The sequence below is a fragment of the Nansenia antarctica genome (assembly GCF_963989245.1).
Source record: "Nansenia antarctica genome assembly, chromosome: 18".
In the NCBI taxonomy this organism is placed as follows: domain Eukaryota; kingdom Metazoa; phylum Chordata; class Actinopteri; order Argentiniformes; family Microstomatidae; genus Nansenia; species Nansenia antarctica.
The window spans coordinates 18302492-18322843 of NC_137691.1; positions in this window are offsets into that span (position 1 = coordinate 18302492).

The following is a 20352-nucleotide window of genomic DNA, read 5'->3' on the forward strand; positions in this document are numbered from 1 at the left end:
TGAAATTACGTCGTTGTTTTGAGAGCTCGTGCGCGTTTCATGCGCGTGCACGCGAAAAAAACTAGGCCTGAGTGGGCCGCGAATACTGTACAGATTTGTAAAGTGGGTCGTGAGTCCAAAAAGGTTGGGAACCGCTGCTATAGATGGAGATCACAGTGCTATTAGTTATATAATGCATAGCTTGTATTGGGACAGCTTCTCTAAAGATGGCAGCTGTGGGATTCGAACCCACGCCTCCAGAGAGACTGGAGCCTAAATCCAGCACCTTAGACCGCTCGGCCACACTACCCATTAGTCGCAGCAGAAGATAATCAAACTTCTTTCTGGCTTTAAGGATCTGATGAGAAAAGGGACTAGGCCAATAGCCTAGCAAGACGAGGGAGCTGAGTTTTTAAGCTGGAGAAGAATACTAAATTCTATTGATGGAGATCACAGTGCTATTAGTTATATAATGCATAGCTTGTATTGGGACAGCTTCTCTAAAGATGGCAGAGGTGGGATTCGAACCCACGCCTCCAAAGAGACTGGAGCCTTAATCCAGCGACTTAGACCGCTCGGCCACGCTACCTGACTGTAGGCCTTTTTGAGCTGAGCCTGCCACTCTAGCTTTTAATGGACTTTAATGGAGTCGAGAAAAGAGTTTGGAGATTTGGAACAAGGTCAGAATGAGATGGTATTCTGTCCTCTTTCGCTGTGGAGCCATCCTAGCTTCTCATCTTTGAAAATATGGCAGTGGTGGGATTTGAACCCACGCCTCCGGAGAGACTGGAGCCTTAATCCAGCGCCTTAGACCGCTCGGCCACACTACCCCTTAGTCCCAGGAGAAGAAAGTCAAACTTCTTTCTGGCTTTAAGGATCTGATGAGGAAAGGGACTAGGCCAATAGCCTAGCAAGACGAGGGAGCTGAGTTTTTAAGCTGGAGAAGAATACTAAATTCTATTGATGGTGATCACAGTGCTATTAGTTATAAAATGCATAGCTGGTATTGGGACAGCTTCTCTAAAGATGGCAGCGGTGGGATTTGAACCCACGCCTCCAGAAAGACTGGAGCCTAAATCCAGCGCCTTAGACCGCTCGGCCACACTACCCATTAGTCCTAGCCAGGATTTCCGTTAACCGGTAATTACCGGTCTTTGTCCGGTAAAATTTGTTGAAGTCCGACAAATTGAAAACTCGTCGGACATAATGTCCGGTGAAAATAATTCCCTCTAAGCACAATTTGAATACAATTTGCTAAAGTTCACATTCTGATTCCTTCTATTAAAATTTTTTTGGGCTTCGGGCCACCATTTTCAGCTGTGTGTGTGTGTTTGGTGCTCAGCTGAAAATGGTGGCCCCAAGCGGAGCGCCTTAACTTTATCGCACAATAACAAGGATAACAAACGAAACGGACAACATTTACACTAAGATGGAGACAAACTTGTTGGACATTCAATCCAACGGAACCCCTCGTGCGTATTCTCTCCGGTGACGCTGTGTGCGCGAGAGTCCCTTGCATGCGCGGTTCCTATTTATAATAATAATAATAATAATAATAATAATAACTTTATTTGTATAGCGCTTTTCCTGCAAACGTTGCAGCTCAAAGTGCTTTAACCATTATATAATCTTAATTTAATTATTTAGTCATTTAAAGGCAATATTAAAAAGATGGGTTTTTAGTCTTGACTTGAACATAAAGTGCTGAGGTTGCATCCCTAATGTAAACTGGCAGTGAGACACAATCTGGGTGCATAACATGAGAATGCAGCCTCACCAAACCTCTTCTTTTGTATAAACAAATGTTATACATCTAGACATTGTGGTATTTCTTTATATACGTACCAGCCTGCCTATCAATTGTTTCTCAATAAACAGTTATGTTCTCCTCATTGTCATACTCCCGAGTCCGATTAAGTATGATTTGACAGGCAGCTAAACGAAATGCCTTCCCAACCAGCGAGACCTGGTTATAGAAATGACGTTGTTTTATTGATAAAAAAAAAAGGGTAAAACTGGAAAGAGAAAATAGAAAACTCACATTAATCCCAAACAATTTAACAAACTACAGTTAACGTAATGTGGAGTCCGTTCATTGATCGATGCTGTCTGTTCAGTTCCCAGTGAGGCGCCCGTTCAGCGCTGGACATAATGGCATAGCGCGCATGCGAATCATGTTATATTATTATATATTATATAGCTCGCATCTAATCGTATCGGATGAGAAATAGACATTAAATGGCATATATAGGCCGCTACACAACAGTAATCACCGCGACAAACAGCTATATTTTAATATGATGACCGGAATAATTCACGTTTGTCCGGTAAATCGAAATCTTCCCAGACACATGTCCGGCGGCAATTTTTTCGAACGGAAACCCTGGTCCCAGCAGAAGATAGTCTATTTTAAGGTCGCAGGTACGAGACGGCACTATGAACTCGAGTGCGACCTGTATGTCAGAACCTTGATCTGGACCTGTATGTGTCCGACCCTTGATCCATAACAATAAAGCCAGATCAACAACACTTTTTGATATTTATTGACCGTGAACTGTCTTCTTAAAGCTACTTTATTGTGTGTTATCCATAGCCAATTTCAAGGCGTCAGCCATGTCATCTCAAGGTCGCCGGTTCGAATCCGGCCGCGGACATATATTACTGCCTGTCATCCCTGCTCTCTCTCACCCATCTTTCCTGTCAATATCGACTTTTTTTTTCTTCAAACATCTAATGACGGGTAAAAGCAAAGAGCTGTCTTAAGACCTTCGCAACCAGATTGTTGCAAAACATGAAAATGGCACTACGTCGCTCCATGAGGACAAAACAGACTCCTGCTCATCTGAAAGACTTTGTATAATAATAATAGTGAGCTCCCTCAAGAAAGAGCAAGAATGCGCTCTGGGAGCTTGCTGGGAAGGTGACAGTCTACCCACCTTCCTAGTTTTCAAGTGAAGAATAATTATATTGTTTATTGTTTATGTTGTGTCTCAGGTAGGTTCAGCTTAAGGGGGGAGGAATGTGATATCCTGGTTAGACTACCTGTAGTACCACCCCACGCCAGTAGGGGACCACCAGATGCATTGGGCTGAGTTACCTGTTGAATAGCTGGGGTCCCAGATTAAGCTAGCAAGTGACCAGAGTACCACGTTGTTACTTACCATTCTACAATAAATGGTTAACTTGAATCCTGGATGGCATTCCCATTATTCATAAGTTAGGTTAACACAATTATTATCCAAAAATAATTTAACGTTCGAAAGGTTTAAATATCCTAACCGCCGTCATAATTCCGTTAGCTTCTCGGTGGTCTTGTGGTTACGTCCGAGAACAATAGCGGTTCTGGTCTATTTTAAGGTCGCAGGTACGAGACGGCACTATGAACTCGAGTGCGACCTGTATGTCCGACCCTTGATCCATAACAATAAAGCCAGATCAACCACACTTTTTGATATTTATTGACCGTGAACTGTCTTCTTAAAGCTACTTTATTGTGTGTTATCCATAGCCAATTTCAAGGCGTCAGCCATGTCATCTCAAGGTCGTCGGTTCGAATCCGGCCGCGGACATGTATTACTGCCTGTCATCCCTGCTCTCTCTCACCCATCTTTCCTGTCAATATCGACTGCCTCTATCCCATTAAAGCAGAAATGCCCTTTATTTTTATTTTTTTTAAACATCTAATGATGGGTAAAAGCAAAGAGCTGTCTTAAGACCTTCGCAACCAGATTGTTGCAAAACATGAAAATGGAATTGGCTACAGACAACACAACTTGTGAATCTTCCAGTAAACCATTGGGGGCATTATATTCCGTAGTGGAAGCAACATCACTCCACCATCAGCCGGCCACGCACAGGAGCTCCTCGCAAGATTTCTGATCAGGGAGTCAGAAGGATACTTAGAAGAGTAGCCAAAGAGCCAAGGACCACTAGGAAAGAGCTCCAGAAAGACTTGGAGGCAGCAGGTACAACTGTGACAGAAAGGACAGTAGGCAATGCACTCCACCGCCATGGCCTCTGTGCACACTCAGCCCGCAAAACGATAAGCACAAAGCACAGCCGTAATTAATAGACAAACGCCTACCTTTTTCTATAACCGAATCGCGGTAAATCCATTCCAATTATTTGGATAAGCAGACGCCCTTCCAGATACAGTACATCCAGATACAATTCCTGATTGGTATGCAAAACATATCAAATGTTTTGTTTTGCATAGCTGATATGCCAGATCGATGTCATGTGTCACCAATCAGTCAACGTGGATGAAAAATACTCCATCCATTCGTGTTACTGCATTCAGCTACTGAAGCTAAATTGTTTTGCAGCCAATTGGCTATTGCCAGAACTTCATCTGGGAGTAATGACTGTATTTTGAAGTTACAAACATAAGGCTTGGAGTTATTTAAACATGTAATTGTATGCAGGCCCCATATGGCAAATTAGATTATTGTCCATATTAATTATTATCCAAAAATAATTGACCTAACCGCCGTCATAATTCCGTTAGCTTCTCGGTGGTCTTGTGGTTACGTCCGAGAACAATAGCGGTTCTGGCCTATTCTTTTTTTCTTTTTTTAATTTTATCCCTTTTTCACCCAATTTGGTATCCAATTGAACCCAACCTAGCATCCAATTATCCCCTGCCTATTGCGTAGGATCCGCCGCCCGACCCCGTAGCCGGCAGCCCCAGAGGAGATCGCCAGGCAGACTAGCTGACTGGCTCCTCGAGCCCGACACCGTTATTCTGGCACCCAGGGGGCGGTGTTGCGCGACGGATCCTTGTCCGGAAATAGTCCTATACCGCCCTCGGGAGCGCCGCTCAATATGCCGCTCCCTGTGTGCGCTGGCCATATCCGGGTCTGGTGAGACCGGGATTCGATCCCAGTCCCCGGTGGGCAGCTTGCACTAGTGGCTAGTGCTTAGACCGCTACGCCACCGCGGGGCTCGGTTCTGGCCTATTCTAAGGTCGCAGGTACGAGACGGCACTATGAACTCGAGTGCGACCTGTATGTCAGAACCTTGATCTGGACCTGTATGTCCGACCCTTGATCCATAACAATAAAGCCAGATCAACCACACTTTTTGATATTTATTGACCGTGAACTGTCTTCTTAAAGCTACTTTATTGTGTGTTGTCCATAGACAATTTCAAGGCGTCAGCCATGTCATCTCAAGGTCGCCGGTTCGAATCCGGCCGCGGACATGTATTACTGCCTGTCATCCCTGCTCTCTCTCACCCATCTTTCCTGTCAATATCTACTGCCTCTATCCCATTAAAGCAGAAATGCCTTAAACATTGCGTACATAGTTACTAACTGACGCTAGGAGTTAGAGCTATAGTCCTGATAGGTCATAGTCATAAACATGCTCACACTGATCGTTAGCCTAATGAATAATAGCCGGGCTAGCATTAATTTAATTTTAATTTTGCCATTTAGCAGACGCTTTTAATCCAAAGCTATTTACAATTACGAATTACAGGGACATTCCCCGTGGAGTAACTGAGGGCTAAGTGCCTTACTCAAGGGCACACTAGTAGTGGTGTGGTTTCAGGCGGGATTTGAACTCACAACCTTCCGATCACAAGTCCAACTCACTATCCACTAGACCAGGCGAGGTGCACAATAGTCTGTTAGATGTCTCCAAAAGTGTTGTTTTGTGTCAATTCAAAATCACTTGAGCCAAAAGTTGCTTTTTGTGACATAACAGAAGTTTATAGACACTAGCTGTTGTTTTATTGATGTTTAAACATCAATAAAAAGAATAATAGTATAATATTATATATTATAATAATAGTACAAATAAACAAGTTAGCCTCTTAAAAGCCCTGAGGTTGAATGAATAACTTTTTTACAAAGAGAAGAAGAGAGAGCTACTCAGAATCAGAATCAGAATTGCTTTTATTGCACCAATGTACAGGTACACAGAGTACAATTCTTGGGTTCAGGTAAATTCAACATTGGCATTGCAGCAGAATACAAGATCAATAATAAAATAAAGTATGATATAAAAACAACAAAATCAACAATCAATAAGCAGGATATGAGAACAACAAAATCAACAATCAATAATAGCAGCAATAGTATCAGTAGCATCAATAGCAGCAGAATGCAAACAATAAAAGTAAATGAGTAGGGTGATAAGAGACTACAGCAGTACTACAGCTGCACCAGTCATGCTGCTGTAGAACAGTGGTGTAAAAAGCTGTGCAGATTCCAATGACATGGGATGTAATATCATACAGTATGCAATAATATAGTTCAGATATGATACAGTACAAGTTCAAGTAGTAGTCAGGTGGTGCATAACATGCTGTGCAGGTAGCAGTGAGATGTAATACACTGTCATACACACCATCTATGTCTCACTGCTACCTGCACAGCATTTTATGCACCACCTGACTACAACTTGAACTTGTGCAATATGGTACAGATATGGAGCAGTACATATGTTTCAGTAGAAGTAGTGTTCAAGTAATCAGGCAGTATGTAGTTAGTTATAATATATATTATTAATGAATGAATGAATGAATGAATGAATGATTGGTCTTTATTGTCATTGATATAGTACAGGTACCAAACAACGAAATTTGGGAGGGGGGGCTCCCCTGCTGCTAGGAAAACAAAAACAAAAAAACAAGAAGGGAAAGGAGCTGGTTTACATAAATAAAGGCTATGTACACTATCCACTATACTATACTATACAAATAAAACACTGTGCTGTACTCTAGGCTATGCTATACCTATTCTAACATTTCCTATTCTCTGAACCTTATGTACCCTAGGGTTGTCATATTGCACATAGTGTTATTGCACATTCATTTAAAGTGTCGCAGTTTGCAGGCTTGAAATGTACACATTTGTGCCTCAGCACTACACCTGATTTCAATCCAGCAGCTACCATCAATCCGTCCAGACTGTCCAGGGCCCAGAACCTAGGTCTTTGCTGTGTTCAGGGCCTGAATGGCCATGGGGTAGAAGCTGAGCTTCAGTCTGTTTGTCCTTGCGAACATGGTCCTGAACCGCCTGTTCGAGGGCAGCCGAGCAAAGTGTTCGTACCCATGGTGGGATGGGTCTCTGGAGATCTTGGAGGCCTTCCTGAGGCAGCGTGTGTTGTACAGCTCTTCCAGAGAGGGGAGGGGGGCGCCGGTGATCTTCTGGGCCGATCCCACGACTCTCTGTAGCGCATTCCTCTCTGCGGCTGTGCAGCTGGAGAACCAGTTGCAGATGCAGTAGGTGAGGATGCTCTCCACTGCGCAGCGGTAGAAGGCCACCAGCATCTCCTGTCCGATGTGGTCTTTCCTGAGGACTCTCAGGAAGAAGAGCCGCTGTTGTGCCTTCTTGATGATGGCTGCTGTGTTGTTCTTCCAGGACAGGTCATCCTGTATGTGCACCCCCAGGAATCGGAGGGTTGAGACTCTCTCCACGCTCCCTCCGTTGATGAGCAGGGGCTGGACCTCAGATTTTTTCCTCCTGAAGTCCACAATGATTTCCTGGGTCTTTGACTGGTTCAGGAGCAGGTTGTTAACCTTGCACAGCTTGCTCAGCTGCTCTACCTCATCCCTGTACGCCGCCTCGTCCCCCCCCGAGATGCAGCCCACCACGGTGGTGTCGTCTGCAAACTTTACGATGGAGTTGCTGGGGTGGACGGGGGTGAAGTCGTAGGTGTAGAGGTTGTAGAGGATGGGGCTTAGCACGCAGCCCTGGGGGGACCCAGTGCTGAGTCTGAGGGCTGTGGAGGTGTGGGAGCCCACCCGCACCCTCTGGGGGCGGTCAGACAGGAAGTCCATGATCCATGCACATATAGAGTGTGATAGTCCCAGGTCTAGTAGTTTGGTCACTAGCCTGTCTGGAAGGATGGTGTTGAAGGCAGAGCTGAAGTCCACAAAGAGCAGTCTCGCGTAGCTGTTTCCCCTCTCCAGGTGGGATAGTGCATAATGCAGTGGGGTTGGTTTGGGGGAGACAGACGTTTGCCTTCCTACTTCCTCATCTTATCCAACTAGTGCTCCTTAGTCAGAGACTAAACGAGGGACAATGCCAGATGAGGTGGACCTTTGGTGGACCTTTGGGACAGCCAGATGAGGGGCAGGTGGAGCAAACAGGTGTTGAGAAAACGACAGGAGGGACAGCAAACACAAGGGCGGTAGGGGGGGGGGGGGGGGGGTTGGTGGTGGGACGCAAAGTAAAAAATGAAAGTGGGGTCAATGGTGTCGTCTTGGAAGTCCTCATCCTCTAGTTCCTCCTTCGTGGCCAGGTCCTCCAGCAGCTGGTCAATATCCTCTGCCTCAGGGTCCATGTCCTGCAGGGTTCTCCCTGTCTGCCTGTACAGGTAGTCCACACCAATCATCTCTCCTGTTGACGAAAGCAATAATCTTGTTAGTATAAACATACACACAAGCACAGATATGTACAGTCAAAATACAATACTCCAGAATTGTTACAGCACTACTGGTTAGATGCTGAACTGCATTTCATTGTCTGGTACTTGTACTCTGCAATGACAATAATGTTGAATCTAATCTAATCTAATCTAATATCTATCCCTTCCCGTCCCCTGACTATAACCATATACAATACACAGTACAGTGAAGGCTATACACTGGGACTGATCTATACCTATGCCTCTATGCCTGAGCTTTAAAGAGCAAATAATAAAGTTTGGATGAGTAGGAAAATATTAATAATAATAATAATATAATAATAATTAATAATAAGTCATCAATCAAATACCAAAACGACTCAAAGTTAGAGGCTCTACACACAAAATACAGTATGACATAGTACAGTATGCGTAATGTAACACTTACAGACTATTTATAGACAATAACCCACTACACATCAGGCACACACAACAAATGTGCCAGTTCAAAATCTTTCCACATTAATATGCACTGTTAATACAATCACATCTCTAATATCCGATCTCGTCAGCACATAAATACATGAAGGCTCGCGCAGCTGCGCTCAATGACAGCCAAGTTATGAATATTTCGCCAGCAAACCAGTGACAACCACATATTTCATCATGAGATATTAGTCATTCAACTAATACAAGAGCTCTGATTTAATCATTCATTATTGTTGTCTTTATGCCCTGTTGCGTTTTCAACAAACGTAGAACTAGCTAGCTATCTAACGGCGGGCTGCATCACCGCGTCTGTCTCTCGTCAACAACGAGAGCTGCAAGTGTCTTGCTATGAACTCATAAGACAACACCGTATTAATCTATATGAACAATATTGATCAAGTCATTATATGAAGGTAGCTGTACTTACCACAGGTGATGACAGCCAGTCCAGTGTGATTGACAGCCGACAAGTTCCCAACTCATTGCGCATGCGCTTAGCGTCGACTTGCTGGTGTGTGATGACGTGCACCACCACTAAAGCATTTGGGCAACATGATTGGCCACCACTAAAGCACCACTAAAGCATTCTAAGGCATTGATTGGCTGCACTAAAGCAACCGCTAAAGCATTGGGCGACATGATTGGACACCACTAATGCATTTGGCGATATGTTTGGATGTGCACGTTGTAATGAACAGACTAATGTGCTCTCGGTAGAGCTAGGTAGAGCTATCGAAGGGTGACAGGAATTCTGCCAGGTCTTCACATTTCCAACTTAGAGGGTCACTGTTGGATACAGAAGCAGTAGCCTTTGCTCAAAATGTAGGCATCATCTAAGAACTTCTTGGAGATGCAGGGGATTGAATCATGGACCTCAGACATGCACTTTACCACTGAGCTACATCCAGGGTTCGAGTTATAAGCTGAGCTTTGTGGGGGTCTCCAAAATAACAGTGCGAAATGTTCTCATGCACGCGCGCGAATCATGCCCACACAGCGTTGGGACTTACAAGTTTTAATTAGCCATAGGCTACTCATTTCACCACATCAACAGCACCACATGAAACAACAGCTATAAGCGATAGTCACGGGTATCTCGGCCAATAATTTTGTTGTTTTTGCTATACAGTCCATTCACTTTCACTGTTAGCACGACACATTGTCCACATCTCCATTTCCAGTGACATCGCACCTGACATAAATAATCATGTATGCTCGTCCATGAATTGTGCTTTCATCTAATGTTATGCTACTACGGGAATCAAGTGATTTGACATTAGAAAGGAATTTGTTTCATCTCTTGTGCAATGTGCTCTACAATCTGGGCACATGAATGATCGGATCGGTGAGCAGGGGCCAACTGTCGCGCCATTCATCTCATTAAGTTTCATAATTGGATTCAGTTTTGTATAAGGCATCCTTTCTTTAGCGACAGTATAGGCTGCCCTGAACAAACTAGCTGTCTCTGGAGGTGAGTTCTGCTACTTTCTTCGGAAGCACTTGCTTTTGTTTGAGCTCTGCTATTTCAACAGTTTCAACGTAAGGTGTCATAACAGGTGCAGCTGAATTCAAGTTTGGTTTCTTGGATGAAAACCCGAAACTTTCCAGGCTTGTCGACTCGGTCGGCAGCAGTGGCCTTTTTTGGGGCGGCATGATAGCTAGCTACTGAATGTTTTCTTCTCAATAATCGTGTTTTCACGTTCGCAAGTTCTCAACGATCATATTCTGCTGTTGCACAATATTCTACTGCGCCCCATAGTGTCTTGGTGGTAAAGTGCAGGCAGTCAAAGGCATACTGTCATTCACAGGAGATTAATGCTGGTGCGCGTAGTTCTTTTGGAAAACGTATTTATTTTAGCATATTTATCATATAAATAAATATAAATAATACTCATTACATTGACATTTTTGATCAAATAATGGTTGTGGTAATGTATTATTAGCGACCCCCACAGATGTATGATTTTACTGCTTTCATGGGAGCTCAGACCTTCCTTATGGGAGCTCAGCTCCCATTGGCTCCCACATAACTCGAACCCTGGCTACATCGCCAACCTTGAGCTGTAGGGCTTTTTGGGACACAGAGTAAGCTGTTGACAATCATGTCTGTGCTGAGTCAGGACACTTGGAACATTATATAGCAAAGGACAAACACCACACTCACCACTGCGGCCCAGGATGGATTCCCAATCGGGTAAGTCGTTGGCTCCTCCCACCAGATCCTTCAATCCAGGATGTGATGAAATGCTTTTTGACCTTGGAATTCTGCAGCCACCTGCCGACAGCATGTGTTGAAGCATTGAGCCAAAGCGCTTCCATTTGGGGAAAGATTTGAGATTTGAGTAATGCAACTCATGAAATTAAAGTGACAGCTAGGACGCCGCCAAATTTTGAAGGGGTGAGTCCTCGATCGTTACATGAACGTGATGGTCCTCCATGATCGTACCATATGATATCGGGATCATGTGAAAGCATTGGTGGTATAGTGGTGAGCATAGCTGCCTTCCAAGCAATTGACCCGGGTTCAATTCCCGGCCAATGCAACCTATGTCCCCTTTTCCACATAGCCAATGCCTGCATCGAAGCCACAGCACCGATTGAAAATGAAGCTCGGCAGGCTCTGTTATCAAAAAGCTCAGCCACTGAGCTACATCCCCAACCTTGAGTTGCAGGGATTTTTGGGACACAAAGCTATAGAATGGTAGAGTAGCCTGTTGACCCTCTTGTCTGTCCTGAGTCAGGAAGATTATCTAGAAAATGAGACAACATCAAAGACACAGGACAAGGGCCAGTCCCTGGTGGTCTAGTGGTTAGGATTCGGCGCTCTCACCGCCGCGGCCCGGGTTCGATTCCCGGTCAGGGAACACTTTTTGTCAAGATACAACCCTCCACCTCCCATCCCTACACTACACGTTGTTAAAAGTCATCCAGAAGTAAAAAGGTGGCCTCCTTCGAGCCGGATTTGAACCAGCGACCTAAGGATTGCTGCTGTTGAACCTACAGTCCTCCGCTCTACCAACTGAGCTATCGAAGGGTGACAGGAAATCTGCCAGGTCTTCACATTTCCAACTTAGAGGGTCACTGTTGGATACAGAAGCAGTAGCCTTTGCTCAAAATGTAGGCATCATCTAAGAACTTCTTGGAGATGCAGGGGATTGAATCATGGACCTCAGACATGCACTTTACCACTGAGCTACATCGCCAACCTTGAGCTGTAGGGCTTTTTGGGACACAGAGTAAGCTGTTGACAATCATGTCTGTGCTGAGTCAGGACACTTGGAACATTATCTAGCAAAGGACAAACACCACACTCACCACTGCGGCCCAGGATGGATTCCCAATCAGGTAAGTCGTTGGCTCCTCCCACCAGATCCTTCAATCCAGGATGTGATGAAATGCTTTTTGACCTTGGAATTCTGCAGCCACCTGCCGACAGCATGTGCTAAAGCATTGAGCCAAAGCGCTTCCATTTGGGGAAAGATTTGAGTAATGCAACTCATGAAATTAAAGTGACAGCTAGGACGCCGCCAAATTTTGAAGGGGTGAGTCCTCGATCGTTACATGAACGTGATGGTCCTCCATGATCGTACCATATGATATCTGGATCATGTGAAAGCATTGGTGGTATAGTGGTGAGCATAGCTGCCTTCCAAGCAGTTGACCCGGGTTCGATTCCCGGCCAATGCAACCTATGTCCCCTTTTCCACATAGCCAATGCCTGCACCGAAGCCACAGCACCGATTGAAAATGAAGCTTGGCAGGCTCTGTTATCAAAAAGCTCAGCCACTGAGCTACATCCCCAACCTTGAGTTGCAGGGATTTTTGGGACACAAAGCTATAGAATGGTAGAGTAGCCTGTTGACCCTCTTGTCTGTCCTGAGTCAGGAAGATTATCTAGAAAATGAGACAACATCAAAGACACAGGACAAGGGCCAGTCCCTGGTGGTCTAGTGGTTAGGATTCGGCGCTCTCACCGCCGCGGCCCGGGTTCGATTCCCGGTCAGGGAACACGTTTTGTCAAGATACAACCCTCCACCTCCCATCCCTACACTACACGTTGTTAAAATCATCCAGAAGTAAAAAGGTGGCCTCCTTCGAGCCGGATTTGAACCAGCGACCTAAGGATTGCTGCTGTTGAACCTACAGTCCTCCGCTCTACCAACTGAGCTATCGAAGGGTGACAGGAATTGTGCCAGGTCTTCACATTTCCAACTTAGAGGGTCACTGTTGGATACAGAAGCAGTAGCCTTTGCTCAAAATGTAGGCATCATCTAAGAACTTCTTGGAGATGCAGGGGATTGAATCATGGACCTCAGACATGCACTTTACCACTGAGCTACATCGCCAACCTTGAGCTGTAGGGCTTTTTGGGACACAGAGTAAGCTGTTGACAATCATGTCTGTGCTGAGTCAGGACACTTGGAACATTATCTAGCAAAGGACAAACACCACACTCACCACTGCGGCTCAGGATGGATTCCCAATCGGGTAAGTCGTTGGCTCCTCCCACCAGATCCTTCAATCCAGGATGTGATGAAATGCTTTTTGACCTTGGAATTCTGCAGCCACCTGCCGACAGCATGTGTTGAAGCATTGAGCCAAAGCGCTTCCATTTGGGGAAAGATTTGAGATTTGAGTAATGCAACTCATGAAATTAAAGTGACAGCTAGGACGCCGCCAAATTTCGAAGGGGTGAGTCCTCGACCGTTACATGAACGTGATGGTCCTCCATGATCGTACCATATGATATCGGGTTCATGTGAAAGCATTGGTGGTATAGTGGTGAGCATAGCTGCCTTCCAAGCAGTTGACCCGGGTTCGATTCCCGGCCAATGCAACCTATGTCCCCTTTTCCACATAGCCAATGCCTGCACCGAAGCCACAGCACCGATTGAAAATGAAGCTCGGCAGGCGCTGTTATCAAAAAGCTCAGCCACTGAGCTACATCCCCAACCTTGAGTTGCAGGGATTTTTGGGACTTAAAGCTATAGAATGGTAGAGTAGCCTGTTGACCCTCTTGTCTGTCCTGAGTCAGGAAGATTATCTAGAAAAGGAGACAACATCAAAGACACAGGACAAGGGCCAGTCCCTGGTGGTCTAGTGGTTAGGATTCGGCGCTCTCACCGCCGCGGCCCGGGTTCGATTGCCGGTCAGGGAACACGTTTTGTCAAGATACAACCCTCCACCTCCCATCCCTACACTACACGTTGTTAAAAGTCATCCAGAAGTAAAAAGGTGGCCTCCTTCGAGCCAGCGACCTAAGGATTGCTGCTGTTGAACCTACAGTCCTCCGCTCTACCAACTGAGCTATCGAAGGGTGACAGGAATTGTGCCAGGTCTTCACATTTCCAACTTAGAGGGTCACTGTTGGATACAGAAGCAGTAGCCTTTGCTGAAAATGTAGGCATCATCTAAGAACTTCTTGGAGATGCAGGGGATTGAATCATGGACCTCAGACATGCACTTTACCACTGAGCTACATCACCAACCTTGAGCTGTAGGGCTTTTTGGGACACAGAGTAAGCTGTTGACAATCATGTCTGTGCTGAGTCAGGACACTTGGAACATTATCTAGCAAAGGACAAACACCACACTCACCACTGCGGCCCAGGATGGATTCCCAATCGGGTAAGTCGTTGGCTCCTCCCACCAGATCCTTCAATCCAGGATGTGATGAAATGCTTTTTGACCTTGGAATTCTGCAGCCACCTGCCGACAGCATGTGTTGAAGCATTGAGCCAAAGCGCTTCCATTTGGGGAAAGATTTGAGATTTGAGTAATGCAACTCATGAAATTAAAGTGACAGCTAGGACGCCGCCAAATTTTGAAGGGGTGAGTCCTCGACCGTTACATGAACGTGATGGTCCTCCATGATCGTACCATATGATATCGGGATCATGTGAAAGCATTGGTGGTATAGTGGTGAGCATAGCTGCCTTCCAAGCAGTTGACCCGGGTTCGATTCCCGGCCAATGCAACCTATGTCCCCTTTTCCACATAGCCAATGCCTGCACCGAAGCCACAGCACCGATTGAAAATGAAGCTCGGCAGGCTCTGTTATCAAAAAGCTCAGCCACTGAGCTACATCCCCAACCTTGAGTTGCAGGGATTTTTGGGACTTAAAGCTATAGAATGGTAGAGTAGCCTGTTGACCCTCTTGTCTGTCCAGAGTCAGGAAGATTATCTAAAAAAGGAGACGACACAGGACAAGGGCCAGTCCCTGGTGGTCTAGTGGTTAGGATTCGGCGCTCTCACCGCCGCGGCCCGGGTTCGATTCCCGGTCAGGGAACACGTTTTGTCAAGATACAACCCTCCACCTCCCATCCCTACACTACACGTTGTTAAAAGTCATCCAGAAGTAAAAAGGTGGCCTCCTTCGAGCCGGATTTGAACCAGCGACCTAAGGATTGCTGCTGTTGAACCTACAGTCCTCCGCTCTACCAACTGAGCTATCGAAGGGTGACAGGAATTGTGCCAGGTCTTCACATTTCCAACTTAGAGGGTCACTGTTGGATACAGAAGCAGTAGCCTTTGCTGAAAATGTAGGCATCATCTAAGAACTTCTTGGAGATGCAGGGGATTGAATCATGGACCTCAGACATGCACTTTACCACTGAGCTACATCGCCAACCTTGAGCTGTAGGGCTTTTTGGGACACAGAGTAAGCTGTTGACAATCATGTCTGTGCTGAGTCAGGAAACTTGGAACATTATCTAGCAAAGGACAAACACCACACTCACCACTGCGGCCCAGGATGGATTCCCAATCAGGTAAGTCGTTGGCTCCTCCCACCAGATCCTTCAATCCAGGATGTGATGAAATGCTTTTTGACCTTGGAATTCTGCAGCCACCTGCCGACAGCATGTGTTGAAGCATTGAGCCAAAGCGCTTCCATTTGGGGAGAGATTTGAGTAATGCAACTCATGAAATTAAAGTGACAGCTAGGACGCCGCCAAATTTTGAAGGGGTGAGTCCTCGATCGTTACATGAACGTGATGGTCCTCCATGATCGTACCATATGATATCTGGATCATGTGAAAGCATTGGTGGTATAGTGGTGAGCATAGCTGCCTTCCAAGCAGTTGACCCGGGTTCGATTCCCGGCCAATGCAACCTATGTCCCCTTTTCCACATAGCCAATGCCTGCACCGAAGCCACAGCACCGATTGAAAATGAAGCTTGGCAGGCTCTGTTATCAAAAAGCTCAGCCACTGAGCTACATCCCCAACCTTGAGTTGCAGGGATTTTTGGGACACAAAGCTATAGAATGGTAGAGTAGCCTGTTGACCCTCTTGTCTGTCCTGAGTCAGGAAGATTATCTAGAAAAGGAGACAACATCAAAGACACAGGACAAGGGCCAGTCCCTGGTGGTCTAGTGGTTAGGATTCGGCGCTCTCACCGCCGCGGCCCGGGTTCGATTCCCGGTCAGGGAACACGTTTTGTCAAGATACAACCCTCCACCTCCCATCCCTACACTACACGTTGTTAAAAGTCATCCAGAAGTAAAAAGGTGGCCTCCTTCGAGCCGGATTTGAACCAGCGACCTAAGGATTGCTGCTGTTGAACCTACAGTCCTCCGCTCTACCAACTGAGCTATCGAAAGGTGACAGGAATTGTGCCAGGTCTTCACATTTCCAACTTAGAGGGTCACTGTTGGATACAGAAGCAGTAGCCTTTGCTGAAAATGTAGGCATCATCTAAGAACTTCTTGGAGATGCAGGGGATTGAATCATGGACCTCAGACATGCACTTTACCACTGAGCTACATCGCCAACCTTGAGCTGTAGGGCTTTTTGGGACACAGAGTAAGCTGTTGACAATCATGTCTGTGCTGAGTCAGGACACTTGGAACATTAACCTAGCAAAGGACAAACACCACACTCACCACTGCGGCCCAGGATGGATTCCCAATCGGGTAAGTCGTTGGCTCCTCCCACCAGATCCTTCAATCCAGGATGTGATGAAATGCTTTTTGACCTTGGAATTCTGCAGCCACCTGCCGACAGCATGTGTTGAAGCATTGAGCCAAAGCGCTTCCATTTGGGGAAAGATTTGAGATTTGAGTAATGCAACTCATGAAATTAAAGTGACAGCTAGGACGCCGCCAAATTTTGAAGGGGTGAGTCCTCGACCGTTACATGAACGTGATGGTCCTCCATGATCGTACCATATGATATCGGGATCATGTGAAAGCATTGGTGGTATAGTGGTGAGCATAGCTGCCTTCCAAGCAGTTGACCCGGGTTCGATTCCCGGCCAATGCAACCTATGTCCCCTTTTCCACATAGCCAATGCCTGCACCGAAGCCACAGCACCGATTGAAAATGAAGCTCGGCAGGCTCTGTTATCAAAAAGCTCAGCCACTGAGCTACATCCCCAACCTTGAGTTGCAGGGATTTTTGGGACTTAAAGCTATAGAATGGTAGAGTAGCCTGTTGACCCTCTTGTCTGTCCTGAGTCAGGAAGATTATCTAGAAAAGGAGACAACATCAAAGACACAGGACAAGGGCCAGTCCCTGGTGGTCTAGTGGTTAGGATTCGGCGCTCTCACCGCCGCGGCCCGGGTTCGATTCCCGGTCAGGGAACACGTTTTGTCAAGATACAACCCTCCACCTCCCATCCCTACACTACACGTTGTTAAAAGTCATCCAGAAGTAAAAAGGTGGCCTCCTTCGAGCCGGATTTGAACCAGCGACCTAAGGATTGCTGCTGTTGAACCTACAGTCCTCCGCTCTACCAACTGAGCTATCGAAGGATGACAGGAATTGTGCCAGGTCTTCACATTTCCAACTTAGAGGGTCACTGTTGGATACAGAAGCAGTAGCCTTTGCTGAAAATGTAGGCATCATCTAAGAACTTCTTGGAGATGCAGGGGATTGAATCATGGACCTCAGACATGCACTTTACCACTGAGCTACATCGCCAACCTTGAGCTGTAGGGCTTTTTGGGACACAGAGTAAGCTGTTGACAATCATGTCTGTGCTGAGTCAGGACACTTGGAACATTAACCTAGCAAAGGACAAACACCACACTCACCACTGCGGCCCAGGATGGATTCCCAATCGGGTAAGTCGTTGGCTCCTCCCACCAGATCCTTCAATCCAGGATGTGATGAAATGCTTTTTGACCTTGGAATTCTGCAGCCACCTGCCGACAGCATGTGTTGAAGCATTGAGCCAAAGCGCTTCCATTTGGGGAAAGATTTGAGATTTGAGTAATGCAACTCATGAAATTAAAGTGACAGCTAGGACGCCGCCAAATTTTGAAGGGGTGAGTCCTCGACCGTTACATGAACGTGATGGTCCTCCATGATCGTACCATATGATATCGGGATCATGTGAAAGCATTGGTGGTATAGTGGTGAGCATAGCTGCCTTCCAAGCAGTTGACCCGGGTTCGATTCCCGGCCAATGCAACCTATGTCCCCTTTTCCACATAGCCAATGCCTGCACCGAAGCCACAGCACCGATTGAAAATGAAGCTCGGCAGGCTCTGTTATCAAAAAGCTCAGCCACTGAGCTACATCCCCAACCTTGAGTTGCAGGGATTTTTGGGACTTAAAGCTATAGAATGGTAGAGTAGCCTGTTGACCCTCTTGTCTGTCCTGAGTCAGGAAGATTATCTAGAAAAGGAGACAACATCAAAGACACAGGACAAGGGCCAGTCCCTGGTGGTCTAGTGGTTAGGATTCGGCGCTCTCACCGCCGCGGCCCGGGTTCGATTCCCGGTCAGGGAACACGTTTTGTCAAGATACAACCCTCCACCTCCCATCCCTACACTACACGTTGTTAAAAGTCATCCAGAAGTAAAAAGGTGGCCTCCTTCGAGCCGGATTTGAACCAGCGACCTAAGGATTGCTGCTGTTGAACCTACAGTCCTCCGCTCTACCAACTGAGCTATCGAAGGGTGACAGGAATTGTGCCAGGTCTTCACATTTCCAACTTAGAGGGTCACTGTTGGATACAGAAGCAGTAGCCTTTGCTGAAAATGTAGGCATCATCTAAGAACTTCTTGGAGATGCAGGGGATTGAATCATGGACCTCAGACATGCACTTTACCACTGAGCTACATCGCCAACCTTGAGCTGTAGGGCTTTTTGGGACACAGAGTAAGCTGTTGACAATCATGTCTGTGCTGAGTCAGGACACTTGGAACATTAACCTAGCAAAGGACAAACACCACACTCACCACTGCGGCCCAGGATGGATTCCCAATCGGGTAAGTCGTTGGCTCCTCCCACCAGATCCTTCAATCCAGGATGTGATTAAATGCTTTTTGACCTTGGAATTCTGCAGCCACCTGCCGACAGCATGTGTTGAAGCATTGAGCCAAAGCGCTTCCATTTGGGGAAAGATTTGAGATTTGAGTAATGCAACTCATGAAATTAAAGTGACAGCTAGGACGCCGCCAAATTTTGAAGGGGTGAGTCCTCGACCGTTACATGAACGTGATGGTCCTCCATGATCGTACCATATGATATCGGGATCATGTGAAAGCATTGGTGGTATAGTGGTGAGCATAGCTGCCTTCCAAGCAGTTGACCCGGGTTCGATTCCCCTTTTCCACATAGCCAATGCCTGCACCGAAGCCACAGCACCGATTGAAAATGAAGCTCGGCAGGCTCTGTTATCAAAAAGCTCAGCCACTGAGCTACATCCCCAACCTTGAGTTGCAGGGATTTTTGGGACTTAAAGCTATAGAATGGTAGAGTAGCCTGTTGACCCTCTTGTCTGTCCTGAGTCAGGAAGATTATCTAGAAAAGGAGACAACATCAAAGACACAGGACAAGGGCCAGTCCCTGGTGGTCTAGTGGTTAGGATTCGGCGCTCTCACCGCCGCGGCCCGGGTTCGATTCCCGGTCAGGGAACACGTTTTGTCAAGATACAACCCTCCACCTCCCATCCCTACACTACACGTTGTTAAAAGTCATCCAGAAGTAAAAAGGTGGCCTCCTTCGAGCCGGATTTGAACCAGCGACCTAAGGATTGCTGCTGTTGAACCTACAGTCCTCCGCTCTACCAACTGAGCTATCGAAGGGTGACAGGAATTGTGCCAGGTCTTCACATTTCCAACTTAGAGGGTCACTGTTGGATACAGAAGCAGTAGCCTTTGCTGAAAATGTAGGCATCATCTAAGAACTTCTTGGAGATGCAGGGGATTGAATCATGGACCTCAGACATGCACTTTACCACTGAGCTACATCGCCAACCTTGAGCTGTAGGGCTTTTTGGGACACAGAGTAAGCTGTTGACAATCATGTCTGTGCTGAGTCAGGACACTTGGAACATTAACCTAGCAAAGGACAAACACCACACTCACCACTGCGGCCCAGGATGGATTCCCAATCGGGTAAGTCGTTGGCTCCTCCCACCAGATCCTTCAATCCAGGATGTGATGAAATGCTTTTTGACCTTGGAATTCTGCAGCCACCTGCCGACAGCATGTGTTGAAGCATTGAGCCAAAGCGCTTCCATTTGGGGAAAGATTTGAGATTTGAGTAATGCAACTCATGAAATTAAAGTGAC